At 44.2% G+C, this 15,015-nt stretch overlaps 1 pseudogene; it reads left to right on the top strand.

The window, feature by feature from the left end:
- Positions 1-2,273: 2,273 nt before the first annotated feature.
- Positions 2,274-15,015, top strand: part of LOC112249543 — a 28,458-nt pseudogene continuing 15,716 nt past the window's right edge.

Raw genomic sequence — 15,015 nt, 5'->3', positions numbered from 1 at the left:
TACCTATTCTGCCATTATTGTAAGAAAAAAAAAATTCTCGTGAGATAATAAGACCTAGGGGGATGCACATTTATGATGGTAAAGGGCCATGAGCAACACCCTCTCATGCAATGCCATGCCAACTGGCCACATGGTGGCGCTATAGCAAACGATTGAAAATTATAACTTTGAAAGCTCACACCCCACACTCCCTGTGATCTAGAGTCATGAAATTCGGTACTCTACTGACAAGGAACAAATTTGCTGAAGGACCCCTAAGGTCCGCCATTATGGATTTTTTTTGCAATCTTTTATTTGATGAAAAATGCTTAAACACTACTCCTCTGGCACCTAATGACCGATCTACACAACAGTTCATAGGTGGCATCTATGGACCAAGGTCTCACAACCCAATATTTTCCAGACTTCTACCAAAAACAACATGTCCTCTATTGACCAATAATGGGCATGACCTGGCAGATAAATGCCAATAAATCAGTCACGGATATTCCTATCATAACAAAGCTTGGTACAGATGTTTCAAACACTGTCAAGACACAACATATAAAAACACCTCCATATCGAACACATGGAGGCACTATAACGGAACATTTTTATACATCTTGAGCTGTTTGACTCACAGGGATGAAATTTGGAACACATGCTCAAGGATCTGAATCGAGCTAACCTATAAAGTGTAGTGTTGGATAGCAAAAACCATTGATGCAAGTTCATTGGCTCATATTGTTTAGCTACAATCCCTAAAATATTTATTTCACAGATGTGCATCCATAGATTCTATACCAAATTTGGTGCCGATCGGTCCAGCAGTTCTGGAGAAGAAGACGTTTAAAGTATTCAACATCATAAATAATTGTCCAAAATACACCAGAAGCATATTGCATGCATTTGAGTTCTGATATTTGGTAAGCGTGGTGAACAGTGCAGAAGTAGCTCATTTTTAGGGTGATGTGTCCAATTTGTCCTGAAGTTGGCAGAGTGGTCCCACAGCTGGACCCCGGTATTGCTGCTTGCAGCTATATCATATATATATATATATATATATACATACTCATCTCATATGTATATACAGTGCCTTGCGAAAGTATTCGGCCCCCTTGAACTTTGCGACCTTTTGCCACATTTCAGGCTTCAAACATAAAGATATAAAACTGTATTTTTTTGTGAAGAATCAACAACAAGTGGGACACAATCATGAAGTGGAACGACATTTATTGGATATTTCAAACTTTTTTAACAAAATCAAAAACTGAAATTGGGCGTGCAAAATTATTCAGCCCCTTTACTTTCAGTACAGCAAACTCTCTCCAGAAGTTCAGTGAGAATCTCTGAATGATCCAATGTTGACCTAAATGACTAATGATGATAAATACAATCCACCTGTGTGTAATCAAGTCTCCGTATAAATGCACCTGTGATAGTCTCAGAGGTCCGTTAAAAGCGCAGAGAGCATCATGAAGAACAAGGAACACACCAGGCAGGTCCGAGATACTGTTGTGAAGAAGTTTAAAGCCGGATTTGGATACAAAAAGATTTCCCCAGCTTTAAACATCCCAAGGAGCACTGTGCAAGCGATAATATTGAAATGGAAGGAGTATCAGACCACTGCAAATCTACCAAGACCTGGCCGTCCCTCTAAACTTTCAGCTCATACAAGAAGAAGACTGATCAGAGATGCAGCCAAGAGGCCCATGATCACTCTGGATGAACTGCAGAGATCTACAGCTGAGGTGGGAGACTCTGTCCATAGGACAACAATCAGTCGTATATTGCACAAATCTGGCCTTTATGGAAGAGTGGCAAGAAGAAAGCCATTTCTTAAAGATACCCATAAAAAGTGTCGTTTAAAGTTTGCCACAAGCCACCTGGGAGACACACCAAACATGTGGAAGAAGGTGCTCTGGTCAGATGAAACCAAAATTGAACTTTTTGGCAACAATGCAAAACGTTATGTTTGGCGTAAAAGCAACACAGCTCATCACCCTGAACACATCATCCCCACTGTCAAACATGGTGGTGGCAGCATCATGGTTTGGGCCTGCTTTTCTTCAGCAGGTACAGGGAAGATGGTTAAAATTGATGGGAAGATGGATGGAGCTAAATACAGGACCATTCTGGAAGAAAACCTGATGGAGTCTGCAAAAGATCTGAGACTGGGACGGAGATTTGTCTTCCAACAAGACAATGATCCAAAACATAAAGCAAAATCTACAATGGAATGGTTCAAAAATAAACATATCCAGGTGTTAGAATGGCCAAGTCAAAGTCCAGACCTGAATCCAATCGAGAATCTGTGGAAAGAACTGAAAACTGCTGTTCACAAATGCTCTCCATCCAACCTCACTGAGCTCGAGCTGTTTTGCAAGGGGGAATGGGAAAAAATGTCAGTCTCTCGATGTGCAAAACTGATAGAGACATACCCCAAGCGACTTACAGCTGTAATCGCAGCAAAAGGTGGCGCTACAAAGTATTAACTTAAGGGGGCTGAATAATTTTGCACGCCCAATTTTTCAGTTTTTGATTTGTTAAAAAAGTTTGAAATATCCAATAAATGCCGTTCCACTTCATGATTGTGTCCCACTTGTTGTTGATTCTTCACAAAAAAATACAGGTTTATATCTTTATGTTTGAAGCCTGAAATGTGGCAAAAGGTCGCAAAGTTCAAGGGGGCCGAATACTTTCGCAAGGCACTGTATATATATATATATATATATATATATATTTATATTTATTTATTTTACTCCATATACCAACTTAAACACACAAACAACTTACAAAAGCCCACAAACAATGACTACATCTCATCTGTCCAGGCTCGCATTGCTCACACCCCCATCCCTAGTGCCTACATTATTGTTTGTGTTTTCATGAACAAGTACTTGATGAATAGTTCTCTTGTAAACCCATATGGGCTGGGCACCAAATGGTGTATGACACTGTAATAAATCTATATAAAAAAATCTAAATGACATGAAACACATTTGGCCATAGGTCAGTTATTACATGTCCTGCATTCTAAACGGATGTGTGCAGGTGAAGAGCTTTGTGTCTGATTACTTCCTGAAAACACAGGATGCCACAGAGGTGGGGATTTGTTTGAATCTCTTTAAAACTATATACAGCAGGTTGCGAGGAAAAATACTTAGTATTCTGTGAGACACAACATGGGTAATGTCACAAATGGCACCCTATTCCCTAGTGCACTACTTTGGATCAGAGCCCTATGGCCCTGGTCAAAAGTAATGCACTATATAGGGAATAGAGTGCCATTTGTGATACATACATAATTTACATTTGACTCCCATTTGCAAGCTAATCCTAGTATGAATCTCTACTACAAAACCTTCAGTGATCCTCTCTACGTCTGCATGTTCAAAATCATGAGGGGCACCGTGTATTACTTGAAAGGTAAGCGAACAGGTTACACTGCCCCTTTCTCATTGTTTAGCACTTAATTATGCTAATGCTAAGCTGTAGCGAATCCCTGGATCCATACTCTAGGTAGACCTCTATGTAGGTATCAATAAGATGAAATGGATTTGGGTAAAGCATTCCTTTAAAGTGCATTAATAACTGTGTTCTCAGCCCTGCAGCAAGGGTTTGTAAGGCAGGTAAATTACGATTTATTATATGTGATTTTTTTTCATGTGCAATAGCAGTGCAATAACTGTGTTCTGGGATTCCTCAGGGAGGTGTATAACTTTGTGTTGGAGTTCAGCATCAGCCAATCTGAGCTGCAGATGGTGCTCCATGATGCAGGGGGGCTGCCGGGGGAGCCCAACCCCCTCAAGCTCCTTGGCCAGGCCAACGTTTCATGCATGTTAACATTAGAAGCCTCCTCCCTAAGTTTGTTCTATTCACTGCTTTAGCACACTCTGCCAACCCGGATGTTCTAGCTGTGTCTGAATCCTGGCTTAGGAAGACCACCAAAAATTCAGAAATTTTAATTCCAAACTGCAACATTTTCAGACAAGATAGAACTGCCAAAGGGGGCGGTGTTGCAATCTACTGCAAATATAGCCTGCAGAGTTCTGTCCAACTATCCAGGTCTGTACCCAAACAATTTGAACTTCTACTTTTAAAAATCCACCTCTCTAAAAACAAGTCTCTCACCGTTGCCGCCTGCTATAGACCACCCTCTGCCCCCAGCTGTGCTCTGGACACCATATGTGAACTGATTGCCCCCCCATCTATCTTCAGAGTTCGTGCTGCTAGGCGACCTAAACTGGAACATGCTTAACACCCCAGCCATCCTACAATCTAAACTTGATGCCCTCAATCTCACACAAATTATCAATGAACCTACCAGGTACCTCCCAAAGCCTTAAACATGGGCACCCTCATAGATATCATCCTAACCAACTTCCCCTCTAAATACACCTCTGCTGTCTTCAACCAAGATCTCAGCGATCACTGCCTCATTGCCTGCATCTGTAATGGGTCAGCGGTCAAACGACCTCCACTCATCACTGTAAAACGCTCCCTGAAACACTTCTGCGAGCAGGCCTTTCTAATCGACCTGGCCGGGGTATCCTGGAAGGATATTGATCTCATCCCGTCAGTAGAGGATGCCTGGATATTTTTTTAAATGCCTTCCTAACCATCTTAAATAAACATGCCCCATTCAAGAAATTTAGAACCAGGAACAGATATAGCCCTTGGTTCTCCCCAGACCTGACTGCCCTTAACCAACACAAAAACATCCTATGGCGTTCTGCATTAGCATCGAACAGCCCCCGTGATATGCAGCTGTTCAGGGAAGCTAGAAACCATTATACACAGGCAGTTAGAAAAGCCAAGGCTAGCTTTTTCAAGCAGAAATTTGCTTCCTGCAACACTAACTCAAAAGAGTTCTGGGACACTGTAAAGGCCATGGAGAATAAGAACACCTCCTCCCAGCTGCCCACTGCACTGAAGATAGGAAACACTGTCAGCACTGATAAATCCACCATAATTGAGAATTTCAATAAGCATTTTTCTACGGCTGGCCATGCTTTCCACCTGGCTACTCCTACCCCGGTCAACAGCACTGCACCCCCAACAGCAACTCGCCCAAGCCTTCCCCATTTCTCCTTCTCCCAAATCTATTCAGCTGATGTTCTGAAAGAGCTGCAAAATCTGGACCCCTACAAATCAGCCGGGCTAGACAATCTGGACCCTTTCTTTCTAAAATTATCTGCCGAAATTGTTGCCACCCCTATTACTAGCCTGTTCAACCTCTCTTTCGTGTCGTCTGAGATTCCCAAAGATTGGAAAGCAGCTGCGGTCATCCCCCTCTTCAAAGGGGGGGACACTCTTGACCCAAACTGCTACAGACCTATATCTATCCTACCGTGCCTTTCTAAGGTCTTCGAAAGCCAAGTCAACAAACAGATTACCGACCATTTCGAATCTCACCATACCTTCTCTGCTATGCAATCTGGTTTCAGAGCTGATCATGGGTGCATTGCTCTTAAATACAAGTAAAACTAAATGCATGTTCTTCAAATGATCGCTACCTGCACCTACCCGCCTGTCCAACATCACTACTCTGGACGGCTCTGACTTAGAATACGTGAACAACTACAAATACTTAGGTGTCTGGTTAGACTGTAAACTCTCCTTCCAGACCCATATCAAACATCTCCAATCCAAAGTTAAATCTAGAATTGGCTTCCTATTTCGCAACAAAGCATCCTTCACTCATGCTGCCAAACATACCCTTGTAAAACTGACGATCCTACCAATCCTCGACTTTGGCGATGTCATTTACAAAATAGCCTCCAATACCCTACTCAACAAATTGGATGCAGTCTATCACAGTGCAATCCGTTTTGTCACCAAAGCCCCATATACTACCCACCATTGCGACCTGTACGCTCTCGTTGGCTGGCCCTCGCTTCATACTCGTCGCCAAACCCACTGGCTCCATGTCATCTACAAGACCCTGCTAGGTAAAGTCCCCCTTATCTCAGCTCGCTGGTCACCATAGCATCTCCCACCTGTAGCACACGCTCCAGCAGGTATATCTCTCTAGTCACCCCCAAAACCAATTCTTTCTTTGGCCGCCTCTCCTTCCAGTTCTCTGCTGCCAATGACTGGAACGAACTACAAAAATCTCTGAAACTGGAAACACTTATCTCCCTCACTAGCTTTAAGCACCAACTGTCAGAGCAGCTCACAGATTACTGCACCTGTACATAGCCCACCTATAATTTAGCCCAAACAACTACCTCTTTCCCAACTGTATTTAATTTTTATTTATTTATTTATTTTGCTCCTTTGCACCCCATTATTTTTATTTCTACTTTGCACATTCTTCCATTGCAAAACTACCATTCCAGTGTTTTACTTGCTATATTGTATTTACTTTGCCACCATGGCCTTTTTTGCCTTTACCTCCCTTCTCACCTCATTTGCTCACATTGTATATAGACTTGTTTATACTGTATTATTGACTGTATGTTTGTTTTACTCCATGTGTAACTCTGTGTTATTGTATCTGTCGAACTACTTTGCTTTATCTTGGCCAGGTCGCAATTGTAAATGAGAACTTGTTCTCAACTTGCCTACCTGGTTAAATAAAGGTAAAATAAATAAAATGAAATAAAAAACGTGGCCTGCGTGGACCACATGGTGTAGGCTGTCAAAGACGTGCAAGGTAATTCATTAGCTATAACAATGTTGATAACTTCATTCTTGCCTTATGTGTTATTACATCATTGACATCACATAACGTTGTCAACAGGTCAGAGCCATACAGACAGAGTTTGATAATCATCCGTCATTTTGACAACAGCATTCATGCTTGAACGTTAAAAAGGGACATGTCCTGGTGGGCCTTCCATGGTCATGGGCCACTATTTCAGTGCCCCTAGAGATCCGGGGCTTTAACAACTGCTGCCTACCTCCTCTTTCCTCCCTTTGAACTCGTAGGAGCTGAGAACCTGTGCACCAAACTATCCAAGAAGCTGCAGTCCAAGACCTCCAGTAAAGTCATCATTGCGCACATCTCCTGTCATCATCTGCTGTCTACAGGTAATGTACTCCACCTCCTCCTTTCCCCACTCCCTGTCCCTCCTCCTTTCTCCACTCCCTGTCCCTCCTCCTTTTCCCACTCCCTGTCCCTCCTCCTTTCCCCACTCCCTGTCCCTCCTCCTTTCCCCACTCCCTGTCCCTCCTCCTTTTCCCACTCCCTGTCCCTCCTCCTTTCCCCACTCCCTGCCCCTCCTCCTTTCTCCACTCCCTGTCCCTCCTCCTTTTCCCACTCCCTGTCCCTCCTCCTTTCCCCACTCCGTCCCTCCTCCTTTCCCCAGTCTCTGTCCCTCCTCCTGTCATGGCTCTGCTTGCTCTGCTCTGTGTATGTCTGTAGGTTCTGAGATATCTTTTTGACAGGTTTCCGGTAGTCGGCCCCTCTGCTTTGTGTCAGTCTGTATGGTTAGGGCAGGCCTAATTTCTTCATCCCGCTTCCGCAGCTTTTCATCCTGCTCTCCCTGACTTCTTGTCTGACTCCCACCCGCTCCAGCAAGAACTGGTCCTGAACCCGACCTCAGTCCTGCAAATGTTATTTTAGGCATATATGTAAGAAAGCTTGCTTGGCAGCCCGGGCCAAGCAATTTTGTGCCGTATAGGCAAGATCAAAATACACAAAAATAGCCCCAAAAATTACCTGAGATTCTCACATGGCCCATTTATCTTAGGCTATCTGTATTGTTGGGCTATGTCAGCCAATAGGCTAGATAGAAAATAGAATACTTGCACTTGACTTGAGTGAGCTATGTTTTGAGCTACATTTTTAGGAGGGGGACGATTGGCAGACAGAGTAAAAATACATGTGTTATTGATAATTATTTCCAGTCAACTTAAATACTACATAGATATATATATACTACATAGATTTCTTCGAAAGACAACTGTGCCATGCTTCTACGTCCGTGCAGCCTACAGGATATTTAACTGAGAACACATAATAGGATAGGTGCACCTGTTCTCACATGCCTGGCAAAAGACAGGAGGTGGGCTCCTGAACTTGAAGCAGCAAGAATTCGTCAATTAGTTTTGTGAATATTGCGATAAAGAGGTGATTTTAATACAATAGAAAAGGTATGCAAAACAGAAAGACAACCCTTTTGAAAACAATCTTGCATAGCTTTTAGGAGCAGGACGATTTGCAGGCGAGACAAATGCATTATTGATATTCAGTCAATGTTGGAGCCTCAACTATAGCTTATCATAGGAAGCTACTTCCCTTGACAAGACAACTTCGTCATGCTATTGCGTCCATAAAGCCTAGAGGCTATTTAATTGAGACCATACGGAGGCACATTTTATCTCACATGCCCAACAAAAGAGAGAAGAGTATAGGCTAGAACTTGAAGCAGCAAAAATTAGCATATGACAGTTTGTGAATAGTGAGGTATATAAGAGGTGCTTGTAATACAATAGAAAACTCATTCAAACAGAAAGACAGCCATTTCAAAAATCCGCAGGACAAAAAAGATTATTTACGTTCCAAAGCTTCCTGACCGCAGCATGAAAAAATGCTGATAGCGCCACAATGATCTCTGTTGGGGTCCACGCCCAGTAGTAGCCCACTCTGATCTCTCTCGGTGTCTGTCTGTCTGTAAGGTCTAGGATGCCTGTGTGAGAGATTTCCAGTAGCAGCCCACTCGGCTACCACGTTGCACAGAGACTTTCGGTCCTCGTCAAGTTCTACAAATACCATAGCCAGTACAACCCAGGTAACCATGACTACCAACGCCATACACTACCAAAACATTTAAGAGTGGATTTATATCTACCAGTTACAGGATGACTAATTACCATCTGTTATATGTGAATTAGAGTTTGGAACAGTCTGACCGCGCAGCAGATGCCTTTCAGACATTCATTAATCACACAGTATAAGTTGCCTGTCGGGCACGTTGGGAAAAACTCAGAGGTGTTGGTGCTGGGACTGTTGTTCCCAAAATCTCCACAATATAAATCCACTATTTATCATATGCTATTGTCCAGAGTGACTTACAAATCAGTGCGTTAATCAGTGCGTTAACCTAAAACAACAACATATCATGTAAAACAATGACATATCACCATCATTTCAAGTAAAGTATTTGCAATGGAAAGCCAAATCATCACAGCCAAGTCTGTACAGGACAGGAAGAACCAAATTACAGATGCTGTAATCTAATTACTAAATGACATGTTGGGTTGTTACATAGACTACATGTTCTGGTGAGAACTGTGTCACGTGCCAATCCCATTTCCTGTTGAGCTGTCCCGCTTCAGTGGAGCATATTCCATGTCTGAACAGATCGATACACGGTTTAAGTTATTGATTCCAGTTGGCAAAAGCCATACAGTATGTAACAACAGTATGTAACAACTCACTATTACAGTACTACATCTACTAGTCTGCTATTATATCTTGAGACATTTTTTATTTAGACATTTTTGATATCTCTCTCTCTCTCCTGCGCTCTCTCGAAGTGGCGACAGGGATCAGGATTAACCTGACTGAGGAGCATTCTCAGTCCACCTTCAACATCCTGTCTCACAGGAAGGACCAGTCGTCCACGTATGAACAGCTCCGGGACATCTCCACCGGCAACATCTAGAGGTACCCACACGTGGTGCACTCAAACATCTTACGCCCACATAGGTGTAGGGTGAAGTTGGCCCTAGATGTGGATCTTGGGTCAGTTTTGCATCTTCCCAACTAATGGTTAAAGTTAGGATTGCGGTTAGGACTCCCACATACACCTGGGAGGCCCCCTCCAATTGATTACTTATAGCATTAAACAATCTTACTCCCTTTCTCTCTATCTCAGGTGTCAAAGTAGAGGCTTTCCTGGCCAGCCTGTCCAACCGTCTCTAAATCTCCCAGGAGAATAACAAGTACGTTTTTAACATGATGATGATGATGATGAAGATTACTGGGGATATGATGACCAGATCCCTTATTGCCCCTTTTACTGATGTGTCACGAGTCCGACCGAGGGTGGCTCCCCTTCCCGGTCGGGTGGCGCTCGGCGGTCATCGCCGCCGGCCTATTAGCTGCCACTGATTGTCTTTCCTCCCCCTCCTTGTATGTTTATTGTTAGCACCTGTTAGGGAATCATTAGTTGGTCTTTATTAGACAGCCTGTTTCTTTGTGCACTTCCGGCGCCGACAGAGATGGCCGCCTCGCTTCGCGTTCCTAGGAAACTATGCAGTTTTTTGTTTTTTTACGTGTTATTTCTTACATTGGTACCCCAGGTCATCTTAGGTTTCATTACATACAGTCGAGAAGAACTACTGAACATAAGAGCAGCATCAACTCACCATCAGTACGACCAAGAATATGACTTTCGCGAAGCGGATCCTGTGTTCTGCCTTTCACCCAGGACAACGGAATGGATCCCAGCCGGCGACCCCAAAAAACGACTTCGTAAAAGGGGAAAACGAAGCGGTCTTCTGGTCAGACTCCGGAGATGGGCACATCGTGCACCACTCCCTAGCATTCTCCTCGCCAATGTCCAGTCTCTTGACAACAAGGTTGATGAAATCCGAGCAAGGGTAGCATTCCAGAGGGACATCAGAGACTGTAGCGTTCTTTGCTTCACGGAAACATGGCTCACTGGAGAGACGCTATCGGAGTCGGTGCAGCCAGCTGGTTTCTCCACGCATCGCGCCGACAGAAACAAACATCTTTCTGGTAAGAAGAGGGGCGGGGGCGTATGCTTCATGGTTAACGTGACGTGGTGTTGCCACAACAACATACAGGAACTCAAGTCCTTCTGTTCACCTGATTTAGAATTCCTCACAATCAAATGTCGACAGCATTATCTACCAAGGGAATTCTCTTAGATTATAATCACAGCTGTATATATTCCCCCCCAAGCAGACACATCGATGGCTCTGAACGAACTTTATTTGACTCTTTGCAAACTGGAATCCATATATCCGGAGGCTGCATTCATTGTAGCTGGGGATTTTAACAAGGCTAATCTGAAAACAAGACTCCCTAAATTTTATCAGCATATCGATTGCGCAACCAGGGCTGGAAAAACCTTGGATCATTGCTATTCCAACTTCAGCGACGCATATAAGGCCCTGCCCCGCTCTCCTTTCGGAAAAGCTGACCACGACTCCATTTTGTTGATCCCTGCCTACAGACAGAAACTAAAACAAGAATCTCCACTACAGTGCCACTGACACGGCCCGCAACTAAAACATGCGGACTCTCCTTCACTGCAGCCGACGTGAGGAAAACATTTAAACGTGTCAACCCTCGCAAGGCTGCAGGCCCAGACGGCATCCCCAGCCGCGCCCTCAGAGCATGCGCAGACCAGCTGGCTGGTGTGTTTACGGACATATTCAATCAATCCCTATCCCAGTCTGTTGTTCCCACATGCTTCAAGAGGGCCACCATTGTTCCTGTTCCCAAGAAAGCTAAGGTAACTGAGCTAAACGACTACCGCCCCGTAGCACTCACTTCCGTCATCATGAAGTGCTTTGAGAGACTAGTCAAGGACCATATCACCTCCACCCTACCTGACACCCTAGACCCACTCCAATTTGCTTACCGCCCAAATAGGTCCACAGACGATGCAATCTCAACCACACTGCACACTGCCCTAACCCATCTGGACAAGAGGAATACCTATGTGAGAATGCTGTTCATCGACTACAGCTCGGCATTTAACACCATAGTGCCCTCCAAGCTCGTCATCAAGCTCGAGACCCTGGGTCTCGACCCTGCCCTGTGCAACTGGGTACTGGACTTCCTGACGGGCCGCCCCCAGGTGGTGAGGGTAGGCAACAACATCTCCACCCCGCTGATCGTCAACACTGGGGCCCCACAAGGGTGCGTTCTGAGCCCTCTCCTGTACTCCCTGTTCACCCACGACTGCGTGCCCACGCACGCCTCCAACTCAATCATCAAGTTTGTGGACGACACAACAGTGGTAGGCTTGATTACCAACAACGACGAGACGGCCTACAGGGAGGAGGTGAGGGCCCTCGGAGTGTGGTGTCAGGAAAATAACCTCACACTCAACGTCAACAAAACTAAGGAGATGATTGTGGACTTCAGGAAACAGCAGAGGGAACACCCCCCTATCCACATCGATGGAACAGTAGTGGAGAGGGTAGTAAGTTTTAAGTTCCTCGGCGTACACAACACAGACAAACTGAATTGGTCCACCCACACAGACAGCATCGTGAAGAAGGCGCAGCAGCGCCTCTTCAACCTCAGGAGGCTGAAGAAATTCGGCTTGTCACCAAAAGCACTCACAAACTTCTACAGATGCACAATCGAGAGCATCCTGTCGGGCTGTATCACCGCCTGGTACGGCAACTGCTCCGCCCACAACCGTAAGGCTCTCCAGAGGGTAGTGAGTTCTGCACAACGCATCACCGGGGGCAAACTATCTGCCCTCCAGGACACCTACACCAACCGATGTCACAGGAAGGCCATAAAGATCATCAAGGACAACAACCACCCGAGCCACTGCCTGTTCACCCCGCTATCATCCAGAAGGCGAGGTCAGTACAGGTGCATCAAAGCTGGGACCGAGAGACTGAAAAACAGCTTCTATCTCAAGGCCATCAGACTGTTAAACAGCCACCACTAACATTGAGTGGCTGCTGCCAACACACTGACTCAACTCCAGCCACTTTAATAATGGGAATTGATGGGAAATGATGTAAAATATATCACTAGCCACTTTAAACAATGCTACCTAATATAATGTTTACATACTCTACATTATTCATCTCATATGTGTACGTATATACTGCACTCTATATCATCTACTGCATCCTTATGTAATACATGTATCACTAGCCACTTTAACTATGCCACTTTGTTTACATACTCATCTCATATGTATATACAGTGCCTTGCGAAAGTATTCGGCCCCCTTGAACTTTGCGACCTTTTGCCACATTTCAGGCTTCAAACATAAAGATATAAAACTGTATTTTTTTGTGAAGAATCAACAACAAGTGGGACACAATCATGAAGTGGAACGACATTTATTGGATATTTCAAACTTTTTTAACAAATCAAAAAAATAAAAATTGGGCGTGCAAAATTATTCAGCCCCCTTAAGTTAATACTTTGTAGCGCCACCTTTTGCTGCGATTACAGCTGTAAGTCGCTTGGGGTATGTCTCTATCACATCTTGCTGGCTCTGAGGGACACTCCCCGAGTTATGGAGCCCATCCTGCAGCAGAAGTTCTGCCAATGTTCTCAATGTTCTCATCATAGACCAACTGGGCTGCATGGTCATCACAGGCAATGTGAGTTGTCCATACACGCACGCACACACTCGCACGCAAACAAATTTCCCCCTCAGTGAATTCACTCCCTTCTTTCTCAGTAAACTCACTTCCCCCTCTCTTCCTCTCTCTCTCTCCGTGGCCCTGTGTGGCTCAGTTGGTAGAGCATTAGAGCATGGCACTTGGGTTTGATTTCCACTGGGGCTACCCATACATAAAATGTATGCATGGATGACTGTACGTCGCGTCGGATAAAAACATCTGCTAAATGGCAAATACTATATATATATTCTCCTTAGCAGTATATCTACCAGGAAATGTGGAACCTGTTTCAGCAGATCAGTGTGAATGCCAGCTCAGTGGTGAACTTCTCCACTAAGGACTACAGAGACCATGGAGCACAGAGAACAGGTGGGGGTTTTCCTCAAAGGAGTACAAATACCATCATGGGTGTCGAAAGGGCTTCATGGGCTTTCATGAAGTGTTTAAATGACAAAGTTGTGTGTGGTACTTGTGTATACTGCAGACACTGCTCCCTGGCTGTGATCAATGCTCTGGCCAATATCTAAGTCAATTTCCAGCAGGTGGACCTACTGGTTTATGAGCTGATGATCCATGTGCTGGAGCTATTTGTCCAGCTGGGGGTGGAGGGCAAGAGAGCCACCAAGAGGGACTTGGACAAGGGCCATGAATTGAAGGTACAAACACACACACGCACACGCACACGCACACTCACACTCACACTCACACTCACACTCACACTCACACTCACACTCACACTCACACTCACACTCACACTCACACTCACACTCACACTGAGGGCAATAACAGGTGATTGGAGTCCACTTTAGAAACATGTTTCATCTAAAGAGTTTTGGCAAATAAATGTTGACTTGAATAAATGAGGTAATACTGTAATAACAAGTGTCTTATAGTGATTTCCCCTCCTCCTCCTTCAGGCATCCAGCAGTGCAGGCAACCTTGGGGTTCTTATTCCAGTCATTGCTGTGGTAAGTATGTACCATTGGCGCTTAAATCACTCATTCGCACTCAGACAGGCATCACGATTGTGCGAGTAGCTGAAGTAAAGGAACGAGTGTGTCTTAGGGGTATTGTCTATCGACGATTGACAGCCATAGTCCTATTTGCTTAGCCTATTTCAATAAATATGTTATGTACAGAACACAAAAGAGGTATGTGGGCCAGACAGAGCAGAGAATTCCACCAAAGCAGCACAAAATGTCTAGTCAGAAAATATTTGTTTTCTCTCTCTCTGTCGAATGCATGGGCATTAGCCTATAGACCATACCTATTTTTTTTTAATAACGAACACTCCTTAACTGTATTGTGTCTATCTGTTTACATTTTTAAACTTATATTCCCATATCTTTCCAGTCGATAGGCTATGAATATGACTTTGGGCTATAGGCTACACTTTCATTGTTTTATGCGTGGCTTTCTTCCGATTCAACCATGAATACATCTAACGGAGTTCCTGCTCAAAAAGTTGTCTGAATAGACTAAAAATGTAAAGTAGTCAGGGGGACTAACAATAAGAGAGAACAAACCATATCGAATTAAAAGTTTAATCAAGCATATTAAGAAGGAAATCATCCGTGCGGGGCTAGGAAAACTCTCCATGCGAGGTTGAACACCAGATAGCCAATAAACTATCCTCCTACTAAGCTGATTCTAAAAGCTTCAAGACAAGTTCAAGTTATGAACATTAGCCTATTTACCAAATATTCTAGATTCAAAAGGTGTTGTCCT

This window comes from Oncorhynchus tshawytscha, unplaced genomic scaffold (genome assembly GCF_018296145.1).
Source record: "Oncorhynchus tshawytscha isolate Ot180627B unplaced genomic scaffold, Otsh_v2.0 Un_contig_766_pilon_pilon, whole genome shotgun sequence".
Taxonomy (NCBI): domain Eukaryota; kingdom Metazoa; phylum Chordata; class Actinopteri; order Salmoniformes; family Salmonidae; genus Oncorhynchus; species Oncorhynchus tshawytscha.
This window is presented reverse-complemented; position numbering and strand designations above follow the sequence as displayed.